Below are 20,607 nucleotides of genomic sequence, written 5' to 3'. Positions count from 1 at the left end.
AAAAGATAATATAATAATAATTGACTAAAATATCTGGTGTAGGGCAGCCCAACTGGCTCAGCGGTTTGGCACCACCTTCAGCCCAGGGAATTATCCTGAAGACCTGGGTTTGGGTCCCGCGTTGGGCTCCCTGCATGGAGCCCGCTTCTCCCTTAGCCTGTGTCTCTGCCTCTCTCTCTCTCTCTCTCTCTCTCTCTGTCTGTCTCATGAATAAATAAATAAAATCTTTAAAAAAATAAAATAAAATATTCTGGTGTAGTATAGGTCCAGTAAGGAGAAAAATGGAATTCTGGAGCAAGGAAGATTCCCTTTTCTTTTTGGGATTCAAAGTTAATATTCTCCTCAAAATACAAGCTAATGCTCATCTGTTAATGTGTTTTAAGACTTTACATATTTCAAATTTGAAACTTTGCTTTTCACATAGATACCACTACATATTGTTAACTAACAAGCATATGATTTTAGTTGAGCATACTCATCATTTGGATGGCATTTTTTGCCTTTCAGCAAATCACTACATTGCAGATTCATCACTTCCAATTGAAGTATAAATGGACACTCCTCAATTGCATAATTAGATGGAATTTGAAATATGGAAATATCTTTTGCACTTACATCAAGATTGAAAAAGAAACGCTATCTTAGAACTATAATTTGAGCTCAAAAAATATATGTTGCATATTTGTGTAAAAATGGCAATCCCACTTCTCGTCTTTACCTTTGACAACATGTATAGTTTATAGAGCAGCTTGACATTACTTGTGATTCAAATGTTAGTTGTTTTTGAAATGACTTTACCACACTATGTTTCACATATAAGTGTTGTTTTGGCTTGCAATTTTAGGAATTCATTAAGGAACATTTTCAAGTCAGCAACAAAGTTCATTTCAAAGGATGGAATTTGGATCTTAACCTCTTGGTTAGGGGGCTGGCAAAGCATCTTCCTTACACCACTTCTTTATTCTTTCCCTCTATCACTTGCTTTCTTCCTCTGCTAATGGAATTATTACTCTCCATTTTCTTTACTTTTTTCAAAAATGCCATTTTATACATATATTTGACATAATTTTGTGTAAATTTAAGGCACACAACAAGTTAATACATTTATATATTCTAATGTGATTGCCATTGTGATAATTAGCACCTTAATCATGTTCCATAATTAACCTTTTATTTAGTGGTTGGAATACTTAAGTTCCAGTCTCTTAGCAGGTTTGTTATTATAACACAATATTTTTGTCCATATTCATTATACTGTGCCTTAGATTTCTAGGGCTTATAAACTACTCATTCCAAGTTTGTACCCTTAGGCAACATCAATACTCCTCATTTTTCAAATGAATCATGTTCCATAAATATCTCAATTACTTCCTGAATTTCCTGAATTCTTAAGGAATTTGTTTTGCTCTTTACCTTTTTTAAACTTCTAATCAGAAGTTTTGATTTCTGCTCCAAATACCTTGTAGGTTTGATCAAGTTAGAGATGTCCACAGTTTTGCTAATTTACATACAAACTAATGAAAGTTGTTAAGTAGTTTCCTCACTTGAAGGTTTCACATCAAGTTCTTACTCTTCTTTCAAAGGATCCGAGATGAGAACGAAACACTTTCTAAAGCTTTTATTGGTTGCTTAGCAGTGGATGATGACAGCTGACACCATCTCATGGGTGAATTCTCTGATTTCATACTGATTAAGAGAAGCCAGATTGTCACATTTTTATGATCAAAATGTATTACTCTTCCCATTTCCCATTTTTGTTGAATATGAAATCTTGCATAATTCCACTTGAGGGCCAAAGTGGATGCAATCATTCATATAATCATTTATATAATTAAAGCCCAAGCTGTTTACTGCAGTTAAGAGAGCACATTGCTCTTTTAAGAAATGCTTTGGGGTGGGAATCCCTGGGTGCCTCAGCGGTATAGCGCCTGCCTTCGGCTTAGGGCATGATCCTGGAGTCCCGGGATCAAGTCCCACATCAGGCTCTCTGCATGGAGCCTGCTTCTCTCTCTGCCTGTGTCTCTGCCTCTCTCTCTGTGTGTGTCTTAAATGAATAAATAAAATCTTAAAGAAAAAAAGAAAGAAAAGAAACTTTGGGGTGCCTGAGTGGCTCAGTCGATTCAGCATCTTACTCGTGTTTTTGGCTCAGGGTGGTGCAATCGAGCCTTGGGTAGGGCTCTGTGCTCAGTGTGGAGTCTGCTTCTCTCCTTCTCCCTCTCCCTCAGCCCCTACTCCTGCTCACACACACTCTCTCTAAAATAAATAAATGTTGAAAAAAAAAAAGGAAATGCTCTGTTGATTGTGAATATAAAGGTAAGGATGATGCTGTTTATCCTCCTTTTAATCTTTATAATTATTGACTTCCTTGTCAGTATTGTAATCTATCCAAATAATTCAAATGAAAATATTTGGGAGCCCCAATCATGCATTTCACTTCTTCACTTCACAGTCTGGCATTATTTAGGCTTCTTTTTTTCTTTGAAAAATTAATAGAAACTTGTAGAAATATTAAATCTAATCTCCTGCATAATTTAAAAACAGATATCGAGTCTGGACTGTGAACATATCTACTTCCAATCTGAGAAACTGAATTCTTAAGTAGAAAGAAAAAATTCACATAGCAAGCTGAAATGGCAATAAAAACTATTAGATGTATTTTGAGGTTCTAAATAGGTACAATTTAAATTTTAATCATGTGACATGAAATTTATTTAGTGGAGTCACAATGAAAATTTGAAGTATTCTACTTTTCTACTTCTGGGGATCTGCTGTAGGGAAAGGATAAAAAATACAGGTAGGAAACTTTCCATACAAGTGTAATTTTTTTGCAGCAGTATTTTAAAAAGAAAAAAAAAGACAATTCAAATGATACATTAAGGAAGATGATAAAATAAATTATAGTGCTTCATAGACTAAACTATAGTACCTTAATAGTTATACAAGTTTGTATCATTATTATTAGTAACTAGATAATTATAATTTAAATTACAAAGGCCCTATGGAAAGTTGGGCACACAGTATGATCTCAACTGAGAAAAATATGCATAGGAAAGAAAATACATAAAAATCTACCAAATGTTAAAGTTTATTTTTTCTGAGGAGTAGCATTAGAGTGAAGTTTTCACTTCTTTATTTTTTCCTGTATTTTCCAGTTTTTCTACAATGAATATGAACAGTGAGTCATAAACAGCCTTAAAAATTATAGTTAAAATGTTTTAAAGTATATTAGCATTTGTTGTTATTAATTATGACATTATATGCATTTTCTCCCTATAATTTGTCTCTTCTAGATAGTTGCTAACTGCCAGTTTTACAAGAGGTCATTTTCAGTCAGGTGAATAGTTAAATGTGGAGATTCTGTCTAATTAATTTGAAGAGTTTTAATAATTTCTGCAATTAGATTTTTTTTTTGGGCGGGGGGAGGAGTACATAGGAGGCACTGCATTGGCCGGGAATCAAACCCAGGTCAACTGCTTGGAAGGCAGCTATGCTCACCACTACACTACCAATGCCTGCTTGCAATTTGATATTTAAAAACCTAATCCATATCATATTCTATAAAGAAATAACATGATGATTTTAGGGAACATACTGATTGCTTGATAGCCTTAACCCTTTGATTCAGGTGGAACCGTTCCATGGCATCTTGCTCAACCAATTGGTAGCTGTCTTTCATGCAGATCTCCTCATTAACTGTTCTTAATGGGGTGAAATAAAGATAGTGTAAAATATGATCTATATGAGCAAAACAATTGCTGTGATCCCAATCCCATTAAAAATTTCTGCTGACAAATTTTTCATTAGTATCAAATAGGAAGTTTTATTTTTTAATTTTATTTTTATTTTAAAAACACTTAATATTGTATTATGTGCAAGACACTCTTCTTAGTACTTTACAAATATTAACTTATTTAATCCCCTCTATAGCCTTATGAGGAGGGTAGTATTATTAATTTATTTTACGTCTATGATCCTGAGACATAAAGATTCAGTAATTTAGCAAAGGTCACCTAATTAATAGATGATAGTATAGCCAAGAATTGAACTATGGCAGTGTGGTTTCAAGATTAAAATCTATAACCTTGTACATGGAATATGTAACTGCCTCAGTAGCTAACCAGTTCATAGACCTATTGATGAGTTCTCAACTTCAAACAGTCTTTACTGATTATAGGTTTATATTTTGTCAAATACCGAAGAGAAGAATCTGTGTACACACCAAAGTTTTTTTTTTAATTTTTTTAATTTAAAAAAATTAAGAGAGAGAGAGAGAGAGAGAGAGAGAGGCAGAGACACAGGCAGAGGGAGAAGCAGGCTCCATGCACCGGGAGCCCGATGTGGGATTCGATCCCGGGTCTCCAGGATCGCGCCCTGGGCCAAAGGCAGGCGCCAAGCCGCTGCGCCACCCAGGGATCCCCTACACACCAAACTTTTACAATGAATCTTGTATTTGGTAAATACCAAGATTTGAAAATATAGTCTCATCAAAGAATTTTCTATTTTTTTGTTAAATTATTTGAAGATTTATTGATCTACTTTTAAATAGCAAGATAATGTATATGAATCTCAAGGTTTTCAGAACTTCATTTCAGAAGGATTTTTTGTTTAAAAAATTACATATTAAAGAACACACTCAATTCACGTGAAAAATCAAAAAGACTTGTGACTTAATAGTTACAATAACCGATATTACAAGAAACTGAAAACAATTTAAAATTTAAACCTTAAAAAATAAAATTGAAAAATAAAATAAAATAAAATTGAATTTGAAAAATCTTCAAATTTTAAAGTTAGATGGATACTTACAGTTGTTCTAGTTCAACAGGCTTTCTAATGTAAAGAAATTTTCTACCCCATCTCCAAGAAATAGTCACTAGCCTCTATTTGAATATGTATAGAGAAGGTAAATTTGCAATGTTTTTAGGCTAGATCTCATAATTTAAAAAATGGATTTTTCTTCATGGTGACCTAAATTTTCATATTTGTATATTGAAATCATTTCTTCTAATTCCATTTCTGTTATACTAATTTTAGATAGTTCCATTGATAAAAATACCCTAAACCTGTTTGGATGGTGCTATCAGTTCATCCCTCAGCCTTTCCCCTGCAAACTAACTGTCCTGAACATCTTTTACTGTTCAACTCTTGACAGTTTCCAGAGTATCAAATTCAGCGTCATACTATATGTAGTGACCAGAGTCATTCGTTACTTATGTTCTGGCATATAGACATGAAGTCTGCATTTTTTAAAGATTTTACTTATTCATGAGAGAGAGAGAGAGAGGCGGAGACACAGGCAGAGGGAGAAGCAGACTCCATGCAGGGAGCCTGACGTGGGACTCGATTCCCGGTCTCCAGGATCACACCCTGGGCTAAAGGCGGCGCTAAACCGCTGTGCCACCCAGGGATCCCCGAGTGTTCCACTCTTAGGCTCAGGTTGTGATCTCAGGGTTGTGGGATCAAGCCATATACTGGGCTCCACACTCAGTGGGGAGTCTGCTTGAGGAGTCTCTCCCTCTGCCACCCCTCTCTAAAATAAATAAATAAATCTTTAAAAATAAAATCAGTCCCTGGATGTTTTATTAATATAGATACTTTCTCTACAATATTATTGAACTCTTGTATTTAAGAGACTGTCCTAGTAATAGAAGCTATAAAGCTGAATAAAGCATTCTTTTTCTCTAGCTTTAGTTAATGGCATAAAGTTAATGTGTAAAAAATTAAAGATATAAAACATATAAGAACTGTCATAGTGGTATACAGTAGAAAGGTTTGGTAACAGCTGTGGCTGATATTATCAGTTATTGATTTTTTTTTCAGGGAGGTTTAAAAATGTATGCCTGGCTTTGAAAACAGATGAAACTTTCAAGGACTAGATGAGTAATGGCTACGGATTCTGTAAACTCAATAAACAAGATTAAAAGTGCAGAAAGTTGGGGCAGCCCAGGTGGCCCAGTGGTTTGGTGATGATTTTGGCCCAGGGCGTGATCCTGGAGACCTGGGATGGAGTCCCACGTCGGGCTCCCTGCATCGAGCCTGCTTCTCCCTCTGCCTGTGTCTCTGCCTCTCTATCTCTCTGTCGTGAATAAATAAATAAATTCTTTAAAAAAAAGTGCAGAAAGTTCATAAGTAGTTATTTGACTATGAATTAGTTCTTTTGCAGTGAAGTCTTTACAGATCTATAAGTTAGAGAGGAAAGGGTTAGAGATGAGTAGACTTTTCTTCAAAATATATGATGATCCATGAACTTGCTGGAAAAACACAACCAATAACTGTATTTTGAGAGTACTCTGCATTGAAACGTAGTTTTGACAGATGGTCTGTGAATATATTGAAATTTAAGGATTATCCATGGTGATAATGCAGTTTTTTTTGTTTGTTTTTTTGTTTTTTTGGGTTTTTTTTTTTTTTTTGATAATGCAGTTTTACCTTCAGATGCCAACCATTTCTTTCCTGGGTCTTGGAGAAACAAAGACTTTCAGCTGTGGAAGGAAGGAAGACAAGTGACTATGATTATTAATAGGAGAATAAAGCTTCTGATGTTTGTGAAGCGCAGATCATTGGTCATGGGTCAGCAGAAGGTGCTAGAAGACCTTTGGAACTCAGTTCTGAGAATGCCATTCTCCCTACCCCCTCAGGGGGCCCCTGAAGAAGGAAATTATATATATATATAAATATATATATATATAATTGTGTGCATATATGTGTGTGTGTATATATATATATGGCAATAAGTCCAAAAGGATATTAGAAAGGAAATAGCCACTTTTTCTGAAACTGGCAGTATACGAGGCTTAAAAATATGTAATTGGTGTTGAAACAAAATCAAAAATTTATGAGTTAGATGAATGGTAGGTAACATTTTGGGAAGTCATAAACAAGACAGAGTAGTAAAATCATCTTGTTGGTGATGATGAGTGTAGCCTTGTACAACAGAGGATTTATAGCACTGGAAGCAAGAATAGAGTATGAGCAATGAGCATACCGTCTTGGAAAAATCTGTGACAGACCTAGGATCTTTGTGAAAGACCAATCAATAATTACATTTGAAGACAGCCTTTTTTTTTTAAGATTTTTTTTGTACGTATTCATGAGAGATACAAATTGAGAGGCAGAGACACAGGCAGAGGGAGAAACAGGATCCCTTCAGGAAGCCTGATGCAGGACTTGATCCCTAGACCCCAGGATCGTGACCTGAGTCAAAGGCAGAGGCTCAACCACTGAGCCACCCAGGTGTCCCAAAGATAGTCTTTTAAATAGATTCATATTATTGACAGCAAATCTGAATGGTTTCTCTGTTACCCATAAATTGAAACAAAGTAAAAATATTGATAAGAGCAGGGAGACAACCATTATTTCACATGAATTAAGAAGCCTAAATCAGAATGACCACATGGGCATTACAGATGAAGATAATATGATTTTCCTTTCAGGTATGACCATTTTTGCCTTGGTCCTGGTAAAACAAAGGCTTACCTCCAGGGGAATGAGTGAGCAATATGTAACTGTGACCATTAAGAGGAAAGGAAAACTTTTGACTTTTTGTGAAGTGCAAGTAATTGTGCCAGGGCTAGTGGAAGAAGGTACTGGAAGCTTTTCAGTTCCTGGATCTAAAGATGTCAGTTTCCCCCAGGAGGCCAATGGAGAAGGAAGTTCTATTGGTTTATATGCTTTCTTCCTCTGAAACATTTTCAATTTCATTATTCCCCAAAACAATTATTATTCAACACAATGTTGGGTGATATCATTTGAATTTTATTTTTCTAAAATTTGGTATTTTTTACATACTGCCTTACCTTTGTGCCTGCTACATTCCTCTTCTTTTATTTCTCCCTTCTTGAGCTTCACATCCATTCAGAAGTCTCTTAAACCTACAAAACATTGCATCTGGCCTGACCTGTAACAATTTGGAAACTTCGTTCTACCTAGAGTGATGAAGTTCATAAGAGGAGTGAACTGCAGTTGAGTGATTTCATTGGTCTCCTTGATTGGTTCTCTCTGAAGGGAAAAATAATGTAGGAAGAAAGATGAGTCCCCTATTTAATGAGCTCAGTGAGAAATTGTTGTGTCCAAGTAACTATTTCACCTGTTATTCATGGTATATACCAGAATATTAGCATCAACACTGGGTTGCATAAAAATATGAGTCCATGGTATCAATTAGATGGCATCCTTCTCATATTGCTTATCTCTTTTTTTTCAGATTCTGTCCATTGAAATGGAAGGTGGCCACTAATTCTAGTGCTGTAAGATCTTTGAGATTTCAAGAGAGCAATGGATGGGGTCTCCAGAAACTGACTTTGATAAGGGCTCCATTTTTCAAATATGGCTGGAGACTGACCCCCAGGAGATGGTAGATCTGGGATCTTTGGAGACTGCAAATAGTGGTGATTATGAATCTAAGGGACTGTTATCAGGAGGATATTGATAAACCTGCGACTGATTGGAGACTCACCTGGTAATTGTGAGAAGTTAAATCTGAGGTATTTAGGGAAACTTATTTTTGAAAAATGTTTAAATCTATTTTTGGGGTCACTGATCTTGTGAAAGTTTTTTTTTTGTTAAACTCTACTTTTAAAGTAAACAATAGTAGGATATTTTTATTCGTATACTTAAATGCTACTTTCTTCTTTAATATTACAGTCACTGAGTCAAAGCATTTTCCAGTCACTCATGTACAAAACATTGTTTTGTCTACTATATGTTTATATAGTAGGGTTTTTTGGAAAATGTAATATATAAAAAATTATTTTTATGAAAAGATATATACTACAGTAAGTGGTCCTCCCACCTAGATCCCATGGTACCTTATCACAAATCAATCACTTTTAACATTTTTAAACCTAGCTTTATTGAGATAGAGTTGGCCTATAACATTGTGTAAATTTAATATGTACAATGTGATTGATACATGTATACATTGCAAAATGATTATCACAAAAAGACTTGTTAACACACCTATCACTGCACATGATTACTTTTTTTTTTAATGGTGAGAACAATTTTGGCTATTCTCTTAGCAACTTTCAAGTCTGTAATCCAGCACTGAGACTACTTAGAACTATAATCATGCTGTGCAGCAGATCCCCAAAACTTATTCATCTTATAACTAGAATATTGTACCTTTTGATGAACATCTCATTTCTCTAACACCCAGCCCCTCGCAACTACCATTCTACTGTATGTTTTTATGAGTTGGCTTTCTTAGGCTCTACATATAACTGAGATCAAACAATATTTGTCTTTCTCTCCCTGACTTATTTCACTTAGCATAATGTCCATCCTCAATGTCATTCCATGTTGCAAATGAAAGCCTTTCCTTCTTTTATATGGCTGAATAATATTCCATTGTAGGTATTTTCTCTATCATTCTTTCATCATTGGTAACTTAGGTTGCTTCCATGTTTTGAGTATTGTGAATAATGCCATAGTGAACATGAGGGTGCAGAGATTTCTTTGGTATTGTGATTTCATTTCCTTTGGATGTCCATCCAGAACTAGGAATCACTGAATAACATGTATCAAGAGTTCAGCTAATCTACTCCATGATATTACTGCATGGGCATCCATTTTGTTTGGGCAAGCCGACTGCAGGTGCCTTAACCTGACATTAGTCTCTCATGCAAGTGCCTGCCTCAGATAGCAGCTGGCAAATAAATGTTAAGTTCCTGATGTGACTTTCCTCAATGACCCTTGTGATAAAATCTCTCTTGCCTCCTGAGGCCTTCCCTTTGTGTGCTCCTTAGAAAAAAACCCTGCAAAGCTTACTAAAACCCCACTCTTCTGGTTTGTATTGACCAATTTGGCCTTAGACCAGTACCCTAATATAGGCATATGCCTTAGACTCTACCACTATCTGCCTACACTGCGCCTTGACCTCTAAGGGGCCTCCTTGATGCATGCTGTGTATGTTCTCTGGAATCTATGAGTAACAAATGAAACCCCACCAGAGTTAGGGAGGAACATAGTATAAAGATAAAATTATCCACCCAGAAGACATATTAATCCTAAACGTGCTTACACCACATAACAGAGCTGAAAAATATGTGCATCAAAAACAAATAGAAAGAAAGGAAAGGAAAAAAAAGACAAATCTACAATCGTAACTAGAAACTTCAACATCCCTTCTTCAATAATTGATAGAAAAACTAGACAGAAAATCGCAAAGATATGGAAGTCAACAGCACCACCAAACAAGATCTTATAATCATTTATAGAACACTCCATCCAACCAAAAAAAACCACATTATTTTTAAGTGCTAATGGAATATGTGGTAAGATCATATTCTGGGCCATTAAACTTCAAAATATTTTTTAAAATTTAAATCATATAGAGTATGTTTTCTGGCCATTATGGCAACAAACTAAAAAATCAACAGCAGAAAGAAAACAAGAAAATCCCCCAAACATTTGAAAACTAAACAACACATTTCTACATGGTTCTTTTCAAACTGGAAACCTCAAGGAAATTTAAAAAAATGCACTGAATTGAAATAAAATGAAAATATGTCAAAGTATGGGTTATAGCTAAAAGGAAACTTAAAACATTAAATGGATACATTAGAAAAGAAATAAAGTCTCAAATCAATATGCTCTCACCTGGAAAAAGAAGAGCAAATGCAAAGCAAGTGAATGGAAAAAAAATTAAAAGTAAGAGCAGGAAATTAATGAAATAAAAAAGAATAATACAGAAATCGGGGGAACAATGATTTTTTGAAAAGATCAATAAAATTGATAAAACTCTAGCAAGAGCCTCCCTGGGTGGCTTAGCGATTTGGCACCTGCCTTTGGCCCAGGGAATGATCCTGGAGTCCTGGAATCGAGTCCCACATCGGGCTCCCGGCATGGAGCCTGCTTCTCCCTCCTCCTGTGTCTCTGCCTCTCTAAATAAATAAATAAATAAATAAATAAATAAATAAATAAATAAATAAATAAATCTTAAAAAAAAAAGATGTTCAATATCAGTAGCTATTGGGGAGACAAAAGTTAAAGTCACCACGATCTATTACTACACACCAGTTAGAATAGCTAATACTAAAAAAAGTGACAGCACTAAATGCAGGTGAGGATGCAGAGAAATTGGAGCACTGTTATATCATTGATGGGACTGAGAAATGGCACAGCCACTTTAGAAACAGCTTGGCATAAGAAATTGCAAACTAAATATGAAATGGCCGTGCTACCCAGCAGTTATACTATTGACATTTATCCCAGAGAACGGAGAGTTATAGCCACACAAAAGCCTATTACTTGTAATAGTCTAAGGTGGAGCAATCCAAATTCTTTAAATAGACGAATAGTTAAACTATGGTAAATCTTTGCAATAAGAAAAAATAAACTACTTATGTACACAATGACTGGAGGAATCTCCAGAGAACGATGCTGAGTGGGGAAAAAAAATCCCCAAAGCTTATATACTGTATATTTCCACTTATATAACATTCTTGAGATAAGAAATATATAAAAATTGAGAACATATTAGTGGTTACTAAAGATTTTCATGGGTTGGAGGTGAGGTGGCAGGAGGAAAGTGGGTATGGCTATAAAAGGGCACCTGAAGTGATCCTTGATGTGATAGAAATGTTTTGTATTTTGACTGCATCAAGATAAATGTCCTGATTGTGATATTGTACAGTTTTACAAGATGTTGCCATTGGGTAAACTGGACCATGAGATCTCTCTATATTATTTCTTACAATTGCATTAAATCTTAAATTATCTCAAAATAAAAAAGTCTAATATTTTAAAACAAGAGTGATTTAAGACAATGTTCCAAATTAATAGTACCCCTAAGATACTGAAGCAAATGCAAAATGATACCTGGGCTAACACGCATTACATAATAAACCTCAAAGGAGTTTCAGACACAAATTTTCTCCAAAAAATGAGATACCAGTAGAAAATCAGTAACCACACACAAAAACATAAACCACATAAGCAAGCATCAGAAGAAACAAATGGCAGAATCAGGCCACAAAATTTCCAGATATTGAATTTAGCAGTTACAGAACATGCAATAAGAGAAATTATGCTTAAAGTAATAAAAGAGGGGTTTGAAAACATGATAAAGATAAAATAAGCTACCAAAACTAATTTAGTAAGTTAGGGGGGAAAGCTAAAATTCAGAGAAATTAAAAATAGAGCTCCTAAATTTAAACTCTTAACAGACAGATTAAGCATGTCTTTGGCATAGCTGAAAAAAGATTTGGAGAGCTAGAAAATGAATCTGAAAAAATTACTCAGAATGCAGCACAGATATGGGAAAATAAAACAACATGAAAGCAGTATTAAGAACCTACAGAAACTAGGGATCCCTGGGTGGCGCAGCGGTTTAGCGCCTGCCTTTGGCCCAGGGCGTGATCCTGGAGACCTGGGATCGAATCCCACGTCGGGCTCCCGGTGCATGGAGCCTGCTTCTCCCTCTGCCTATGTCTCTGCCTCTCTCTCTGTGTGACTATCATAAATAAATAAAAATTTAAAAAAAAAACAACAAGAACCTACAGAAATAAGAAGGTATACTCTAATAGAACTTGAAAAAAGAAAGAATAGGGGCAGCCCAGGTAGCTCAGCGGTTTAGCACCTGCCTTCGGCCCAGGGAGTGATCCTGGAGTCCTGGGATAGAGTCCTGTGTCAGGCTCCTGCGTGGAGCCTGCTTCTCCCTCTGCTTGTGTCTCTGCCTCTCTCACTCTCTCTCTGTATGTCTCTCAAGAATAAATAAATAAAATCTTAAAAAAAATAAAAAGGAAAGAATAGAGAGAATGAGAATTTTGAAGGGCTACTAGTTAGCATTATCCAGGAATGATCAAAGAAAGCAGTCCTCATAATCAGGATTATCAGTGAATCCTAAATAGAAAAATAAAACGAAATAACCTAGAACTTTGTGGTAGAACTACAGAAACCAAAAGACAAAAGGATGATTTTTAAAAAAACCTTTAGGGAGAAAATAAAAAAGAATCATGTTTAGGGACCTTGGGTGGCTCAGTTGATTGGGATCTGACTCTTGGTTTTGACTCAGGTTCTGGGATCTGGAATTGAGCCCCATGCATGGCTCCCCACTCACGAGGAGTCTGTTGGAGATTCTCTCCTTCTCCATCCTTCTCTGCTTCTCCCTCTGCTTGTGCTCACTATCTCTCTCTTTCTTTTTTTCTCTCTCAAATAAATTAAATTAAATTAAATTAAATTAAATTAAATTAAATTAAAAAGAATCATGATTAGATGACTTCCCGACAAGATCAGTGGAACCTGACAGCAGACTGTCTTCAAAGTTCTGTCACTTTAAATTGTATAGCTGATGAAAATTGTCTTTAAACTTCTAAAAAGATTCTCAACTCTTAATAAGAGCAATGTGATTAGAACTCTACTGAAATATAACCTCTCACCTATTAACCCAAAGTCTAAAAGTTCAACAACAGATTCTGTATGAGGGGCTGTGAAGAACCAAGTACTGTCACACATGTGGGATTGCCTCACATGAAAGGCCAAGTTAGGTAATCTAGCAAAGTCCACTAAAACTATAGCTTGCATTTACTCTTTGGCCCAAATATCGCTCTTCTCGGAATGTATTTTTCATAAGCACTTATACAACTATACGATAATGTGTATAAGGTATTCCTTGTAGCAATATTTTTAACAGCCAAAGACGGAGAAAATCCATATTCCTAATATAAGATACTGCCTCTTATAATATAAATGAAAAATCTACAGGATGAAATATTGTGCAGCTATTTTTCTTAAAAAGAAAGAAGATCTCTATGTATAGATATGGAAATACTTCTAGGATTTTTACCATTAAGTGATGTCAGTAGATAAGAAAGAAGGTTAAATAGGAAAAAATATATATATATACAGATAATCATCTGTGCATTTAAAAACCTACAATGATTAAAGTAAAATAAATAAAAATTATGTAATGTGGATGGAACAGAATAGAGGACAATGATTAAAATGAAGTAATATAGATAATTTTTATATTTCATTGCTTGTTTCTTATCAATATATAGATGTTTCATGGTAATCCGCACATGTTAATCCTTTGGCAGTTACCCATAGTACAGTTATTTCTCTTAGTTGTATTTTCACTCTCTTTAGAGTGCACTTGTTGAGTAGAAGTTCTTAATTCTAATGCAGGAGGAAAAAACTAGCTTTCCATATGTGATTTTCACATTTTTGTGTTTGTTTTACAAAACACAACTCTCTGTAAACATTTAAAACAGATCATTTTAGTCTTACACAAACCCTTTCAAAGAATAAAAAGAGAAATAATATACTTCAACTCATGTTATGAGGTTCATACAACTTTGACAGCTCAAACCAGACAAAAATAGTCCTTTCTCATATTATGAAGGTATATTACAGACCAATATCACTCAAGACATAGCTGCAAAAGTCCAAGTAAAATATTAGCAAAGCAAATCTTGCAATGTATAAACAAGGAAATAAATATATCATGACCAAGTGGGATATATTTCAGGAATCAAATATTGCAGGAACAGTTCAGCATGATAAAATATGCTGATACAATTTTCCAATTAAAAAATAAAGGTAGAAAAAAGCATTTGATCATCTCAATAGATGCAGAAACAATATAATTAAGTATTGTTTTATTATTAAAAACTTAGAAAACTTGAAATAGAAGGAAATATTATGGGGATCCCTGGGTGGCTCAGCGGTTTAGCGCCTGCCTTCAGCCCAGGGGGTGATCATGGAGTCCCAGATGGAGTCCTGCATCAGGCTCTCTGAATGGAGCCTATTTCTCCCTCTGCCTCTCTCTCTCTCTCTCTCTCTCTCTCTCTCTCTCTCTCTCTCTCATTTTCTCTCTCTCTCTCTCTGTGTGTGTCTCGTGAATAAATGAATAAAATATTTTTTTTAAAAAAAGGAAATATCACTGACATGTAAAAGAATCTAAACAAAATAACATCAATACTAAATCCTTAGAGTGATCATCACATTTAATGGTGAAATGTTAAAAAGCATTATCTTTAAAATAAGAAACATAGCAAGATGTATACTGTTGGGTGCAAACAGGAAATAAAAAGGAAGAGGAAATAATATAAAAACTGTCATATCTTCCCACACAGGGAAACTAAAATGCACAGTCTCCCTACTTCTTTTTAAAACAACATAAAAAAAGGAAAAAGAAAAATATCATTTAGTAAGCGACGTTTTCATATACAGAAAACTTATTTTATCCACTACATAATTAGGATGTAATAAAAGAGTATAGCAAGGTTGTCAGATACAAGATCAGTATAAAAACCTTTTAATTTCTATCCACAAAATTTTTATTCAATTACAGATTTTTAAAAAGATTTTATTTATTAATTCATGAGAGACACAGAGAGAGAGGCAGAGACACAGGCAGAGGGAGAAGCAGGCTCCATGCAGGGAGCCTGACGTGGGACTCGATCCTGGGACTCTAGGATCACGCCCTGGGCTGAAGGCGGCGCTAAACTGCTGAGTCACCCAGGGATCCCTACAGATTTAAATATAACTTGCAGTTTACTTACAATAGCAAATATATAGGAGTTATGAATAATTCTTATAAATACTGTACATTATTCTTATGTATAAAATCATAAAACTTCATTTAGATACATCAATAAAGATGTAAATAAAAGGACAGACTTACCGTGTTCTTGAATAAGAAGTCTCATTATAGTAAAGATTTCAAATATCCCCCAAGTTTACCGTATTCATAGTTTTTAACCTTTACACTATCCCCTAAAGACACTAAGGAAGAAAAAATAATTTTTTTTACAAGTAAGGAGATTCATATTAAGTGTCTTTCTGGCTTCTTCATCTGTATCCTAAAAATATTTTGCACTTCACCCAAGTGTAATAATGAGAAGGGGAAAATAGAAGAATACAAGTTTCTTATTTGTTTGGAGACCATATTAAAGTCCGATTGTAATCATATTTAGAAATGGGAAGTAATTATCAGGAGATTATAGTCATCAGGAAATTAATATTGAAAACTATAATAAACCATCTTTATAAATAAGGCTTTGTACTTCTCAAATTACTACCAAATCTACCTTTTTAATTCCTCAAGGTCCTTTTAAAAATCTATTTACTCAATAAATATTTATCGAATTTGACTACATTTTTTGAGGAGATGGAGATACAGAAATGAGTAAGGCAGTTTAATTCCTTGAATTAGTAGAGTTTAAATTCTAATGGGGGAGGCAAATTAATTAAGAAGATAGTATTAAATAATGATAACTTTTATAAAGAAAACAAAGCAAGTTAATATAATAGAGAATGACTAGGGGAAAGAGATGTTTTTTAAACTGAATAATCAAAAGAAATGCCTCTAGGAAGTGCCATTTGGGCTGAAATCTGGTAACAGTAAGGATACCACCTTGTGGAGAACTGCAGGCAGAAGGAGCAGCTAATGCAAATACCTATAAATGGGTGGAACTTTCTAACCAAGGCAGAAAGTGATAGGAGATGAGACCTGCAATGTTGCAAGATGATTGTCATGCAGAGCAGAGGTTCTCAAAGTCTGGTGCATTTGGGTAAGGGTCCACAAGACCCTTTAAGGAGTCAACAAAGACAAAGCTATTTTCATAAGAATACTAAAATGATATTTGCCTCTTCTTTTTTTTCTCTTTTGTTGACACTAGTGTCAATAGCTCAAAAGCAGTGGTAGGTAACACTACTGTAACTTCAACACAAATCCCTAAACTACTAGTAGCCATTGTACCCTTCACTTACCACATATCATTTGTATGATTGAGTTGCAAGCTGAACTAGTCACCTTTTTGTGGAAACCATTTTTACTTGAAAGAAAAATTATGTTTTTTCAGACTTGGGGATTTGGCAGACATTTTCTCAAAAAGTAAATCCGGTGAGCTGGTCACCTCAAGAACACACTGACAGTATTTGTTACAATGATGAAATTTGAGGACACAAATGATTTCAGACAACTTGGATCAGCTACTATGAGCTTGACATCTTCCTGATACTGAAAGACTTTTTTTGAAAAAAGATTTTTTTTTATTTATTCATGATAGACACACAGAGAGAGAGAGAGAGAGAGAGAGGCAGAGACACAGGCAGAGGGAGAAGCAGGCTCCATGCAGGGAACATAACGCGGGACTCGATCCCAGATCTCCAGGATCACGCCCTGGGCCAAAGGTAGGCACCAAACCGCTGAGCCACCCAGGGATCCCCCTGAAAGACTTTAAAAAAAAAAGATTTTATTTATTTATTTGAGAGAGAGCACAATTGGAGGGAAGCAGCAGAGGAAGAGGGAAAAGCCACCTCCCTGCTGAGGAGGGGACCCAATGTGGGCTCAATTCCAGGACTCTGGGATCATGACCTGAGCCAAAGGCAGATACTTAACTGACTGATCCATTTAGGCACCCCACTGAAAGACTTTTCTAATGAGATCAAGAATTATATAACAAATGTGATATTTTGATATTATATATTGAAATGTGTTAACATTTGGCAGATCTGCATAACTGAAGACAATATTTTCCAAATTGACCAATGCATGATATGTGCAAGATAGCCCAGTAGATTTTAATATATCAGGGTATGAAAGTTCCTTGGTATGGTTCCAAATTTCAGACTGCAATAAACATTTAAGAAACTAACACTTGTCAGGGGCACCTGGATGGTTCAGTCCGTTGAGTGTCCAACTCTTGGTTTCAGCCTAGGTCATGATCTCAGAGTCATGAAATGGAGTCCTATGTTGGGCTTCATGCTCAGCAGATAGTTGGAGATTTTCTTTCTCACTCTCCCATTTTCCCCCCTCATGCTCTCTCTCTCTCTTTCTCAATAAATAAATAAATCTCAAAAAAAAGAAAGAAAGAAAAGAAACTACCATTTGTCAAGTTTCAGTATAGAAACAGACTATATGCAAATATCTGAAAAGGCAATTAAAATATTCTTCCCATTTTTTAGCTATGTATCTATGTGAGGCCAGGTTTTCTTCAAATACTTCAGCCAAAAATAATAAAACAATTGAATGCAGAAGTAGATATAAGAATCCAGCTGTCTAAGACAAAATCGGAGAGGGAGGCAAACCATAAGAGAGACTCAACCGTAGGAAACAAATTGAGGGTTGCTGGAGGGGAGAGGGGTGGCGGGATAGAGTGGGTGATGGGCATTAAGGAGGGCACTGATATAATGAGCACTGTTATATGCGACTAATGAATCATTATTTACCACATCTTATTTATCCATTTATCTATCAATGGATACTTTGGCTGCATCCATTATTTGGCTAAATTCTAAATTCTTTCTTTGTTATTTGAGTTGGTCTAATTTCCTTGCCCTACAACTAGCTCTCAACCCCTAGTCTCTGTTAATGAGCTCAGAGGAGAAAGACCTTTGCTTTCGGACAGTGGCAAAATCCATCAAAATTCTGGCTGTAGGGATCCCTGGGTGGCGCAGCAGTTTAGCGCCTGCCTTTGGCCCAGGGCGCGATCCTGGAGACCCGGGATCGAATCCCACGTCAGGCTCCCGGTGCATGGAGCCTGCTTCCCCCTCTGCCTGTGTCTCTGCCTCTCTCTCTCTATCTGTGTGACTGTCATAAATAAATAAAAATAAATAAATAAATAAAAATAAAAAAATATTAAAAAAAATTCTGGCTCTATCACTTAGTACATATGTGATCTTGGATCCAGAGAGCTTCCTTCCTCCATAAAATAGAGATAATAAACTCTCCAAAATATGGTTAGGAAGTCAATTAAATAATGCCTATAAACAGGACAGTTGGAGTAGCTAGTGCCCAGCAGGGGCTCAATGAAAAGCAGATATTAATTCTTATGGCATTTAAGCTTCCTCTTACCTGCACTTCAGTGACATTTCCATAATTTTTCAGGCTCTTTTCTTCAAGCCCAATGATTTCTATGCTAAACATAGATATGTTATTTGTTTGTTGTCTGCCTCACATATAGAAATCTTTAAGTGGTCACTTATCAACAAAGGAGGCAAGGCCGGTTTGATAAAGTCCAACTCTGTCCCATGCTCAGACCTCCATATTTTCATCCTTTCTTCTCTTTGACTTTCCTGAGCTTCCATCCTAGGTCCTCAACCCTCTTCTTATTTAACATGCCTTTCACATGTTCCAATTTGGGAATTTCTTGCTCTTCATAGTATACCATTTCAGGAACCCTTCAACTTGAACATGGAGAATTTGAAATTTGTATCTCAAATGCTGTCATCTCTTACTCTCTTTTTATTTTTATTTTTATTTTTATTTTTTTCCATACAAAGAAATTATTTTTTTTAGGATTTTCTTTATGTGAGAGAGAGCAAGCATGGGGGGGAGGGACAGAGGGAGAAGAAGATGCAGACTCCCCTCCAAGCTCCTTGCAGGACTGGATCCCAGGACCCCGAGTTCATGACCGAAACCAAATGCAGACACTCAACCGAGTCACCCAGGCACCTTGATAGAAGCGTGAACTCTTCTCACTGTAGCATTCCAGCTGTTCTCTCTTTAAATCTCAGGCCGAATCCGTAGATTTTCAGGATGATTTGAAGGTTATCTAGGTAATTTGGTGGGGACAGGTGACTTGAGGACCCTACTCTTCCGCCATCTTGCCCCTCCTCTCTCTTACTCTCTTTTTAAAGTTAAACTCAAGAGCACCACTACACATCCTGAGTGTCAGATAGCAATAAATAACCACCATGAAGACTGACACCGGAAACTTGATCTGACTTCCTCCATTTTCTCATGATAAAATCCAAACCTCTTGCATCATTATCATTCCTGCTAATTTCATGTTTATGTTTCAACCTACCCTTAAAGCTTTCTCTCTAAATTTTTGCCAGGAATTCTCACCAGCTCCCATATTCACATCATCAGTGTGATTATATTTTCTTTCCAGACAAATCTACAGCTTTGTACTTTGTTTTGTTGACTCAGTTTCTGGTTCTCTGGTAAACACCTTAAACACTCTTGCTTTTTATTTCACTGGGATGTTGTGGGTGCCAGCTGTAAACGGGCTTGGCTTCTTTCTCACTGTCTATTTTACACCCTTATTATCAGGGTCATTTAATCACTGCCTAGATCTCTGAGAGTTTAAAAGCCTATAAAGATGTTTGAGACTTGAAAGAAAAGAATCTTGGCTCTGAAATACAAATATAATAATAATGATAATAGTAACTGTAAAGTCAAAACCTGTATTTAATAAAACTATGAAAGTTCTTACAGGTTTTAAAAGATAAATGGTACATGTGCAATATGGTTCCATTTAATCCATTTAATACACTTGATACGTTGTGTTTTGGGGCAACTAATTTTTGCACCCTTGAAGGATTAAGAAGACTTTTTCCCCCTTGATCTTCTTATCACTTTAAATCCAATCCTATTCCATGAGGCTTTTGTTCATCCTTCAAATAATTTTGCCAAATTTTAAGCATTTGAAAAATTAATTTTTCCTCATGTATAATACAAAAAGGAATATCTACCACTCTACATTTCAGAACTTCTGTTTCTTTCTTTCAATATATCCTGGTTCACTATAAATATACTTCAGGGAATAAGGAAGTATATCTAAATAAATGTAGTTTAAATTTTTGTTCCTGTGGTAGATTTCTAAATATTTTTTACGGATAATTTTTAAATCACATCTAACCATATCATCATTT

At 35.5% G+C, this 20,607-nt stretch overlaps 1 non-coding gene across 1 annotated transcript; it reads right to left on the bottom strand.

The window, feature by feature from the left end:
• Window positions 1-3,440: 3,440 nt before the first annotated feature.
• TRNAG-UCC (transfer RNA glycine (anticodon UCC)) lies at window positions 3,441-3,512 on the bottom strand. The gene has a single exon. It is a non-coding gene; the product is annotated as a tRNA-Gly (tRNA).
• Window positions 3,513-20,607: the final 17,095 nt, after the last annotated feature.

Source organism: Nyctereutes procyonoides, unplaced genomic scaffold, assembly GCF_905146905.1.
Source record: "Nyctereutes procyonoides isolate TBG_1078 unplaced genomic scaffold, NYPRO_anot_genome, whole genome shotgun sequence".
Taxonomy (NCBI): domain Eukaryota; kingdom Metazoa; phylum Chordata; class Mammalia; order Carnivora; family Canidae; genus Nyctereutes; species Nyctereutes procyonoides.
Note: the sequence above shows the minus strand (reverse complement) of the source record. Positions and strands in the feature narration are given on the sequence as shown.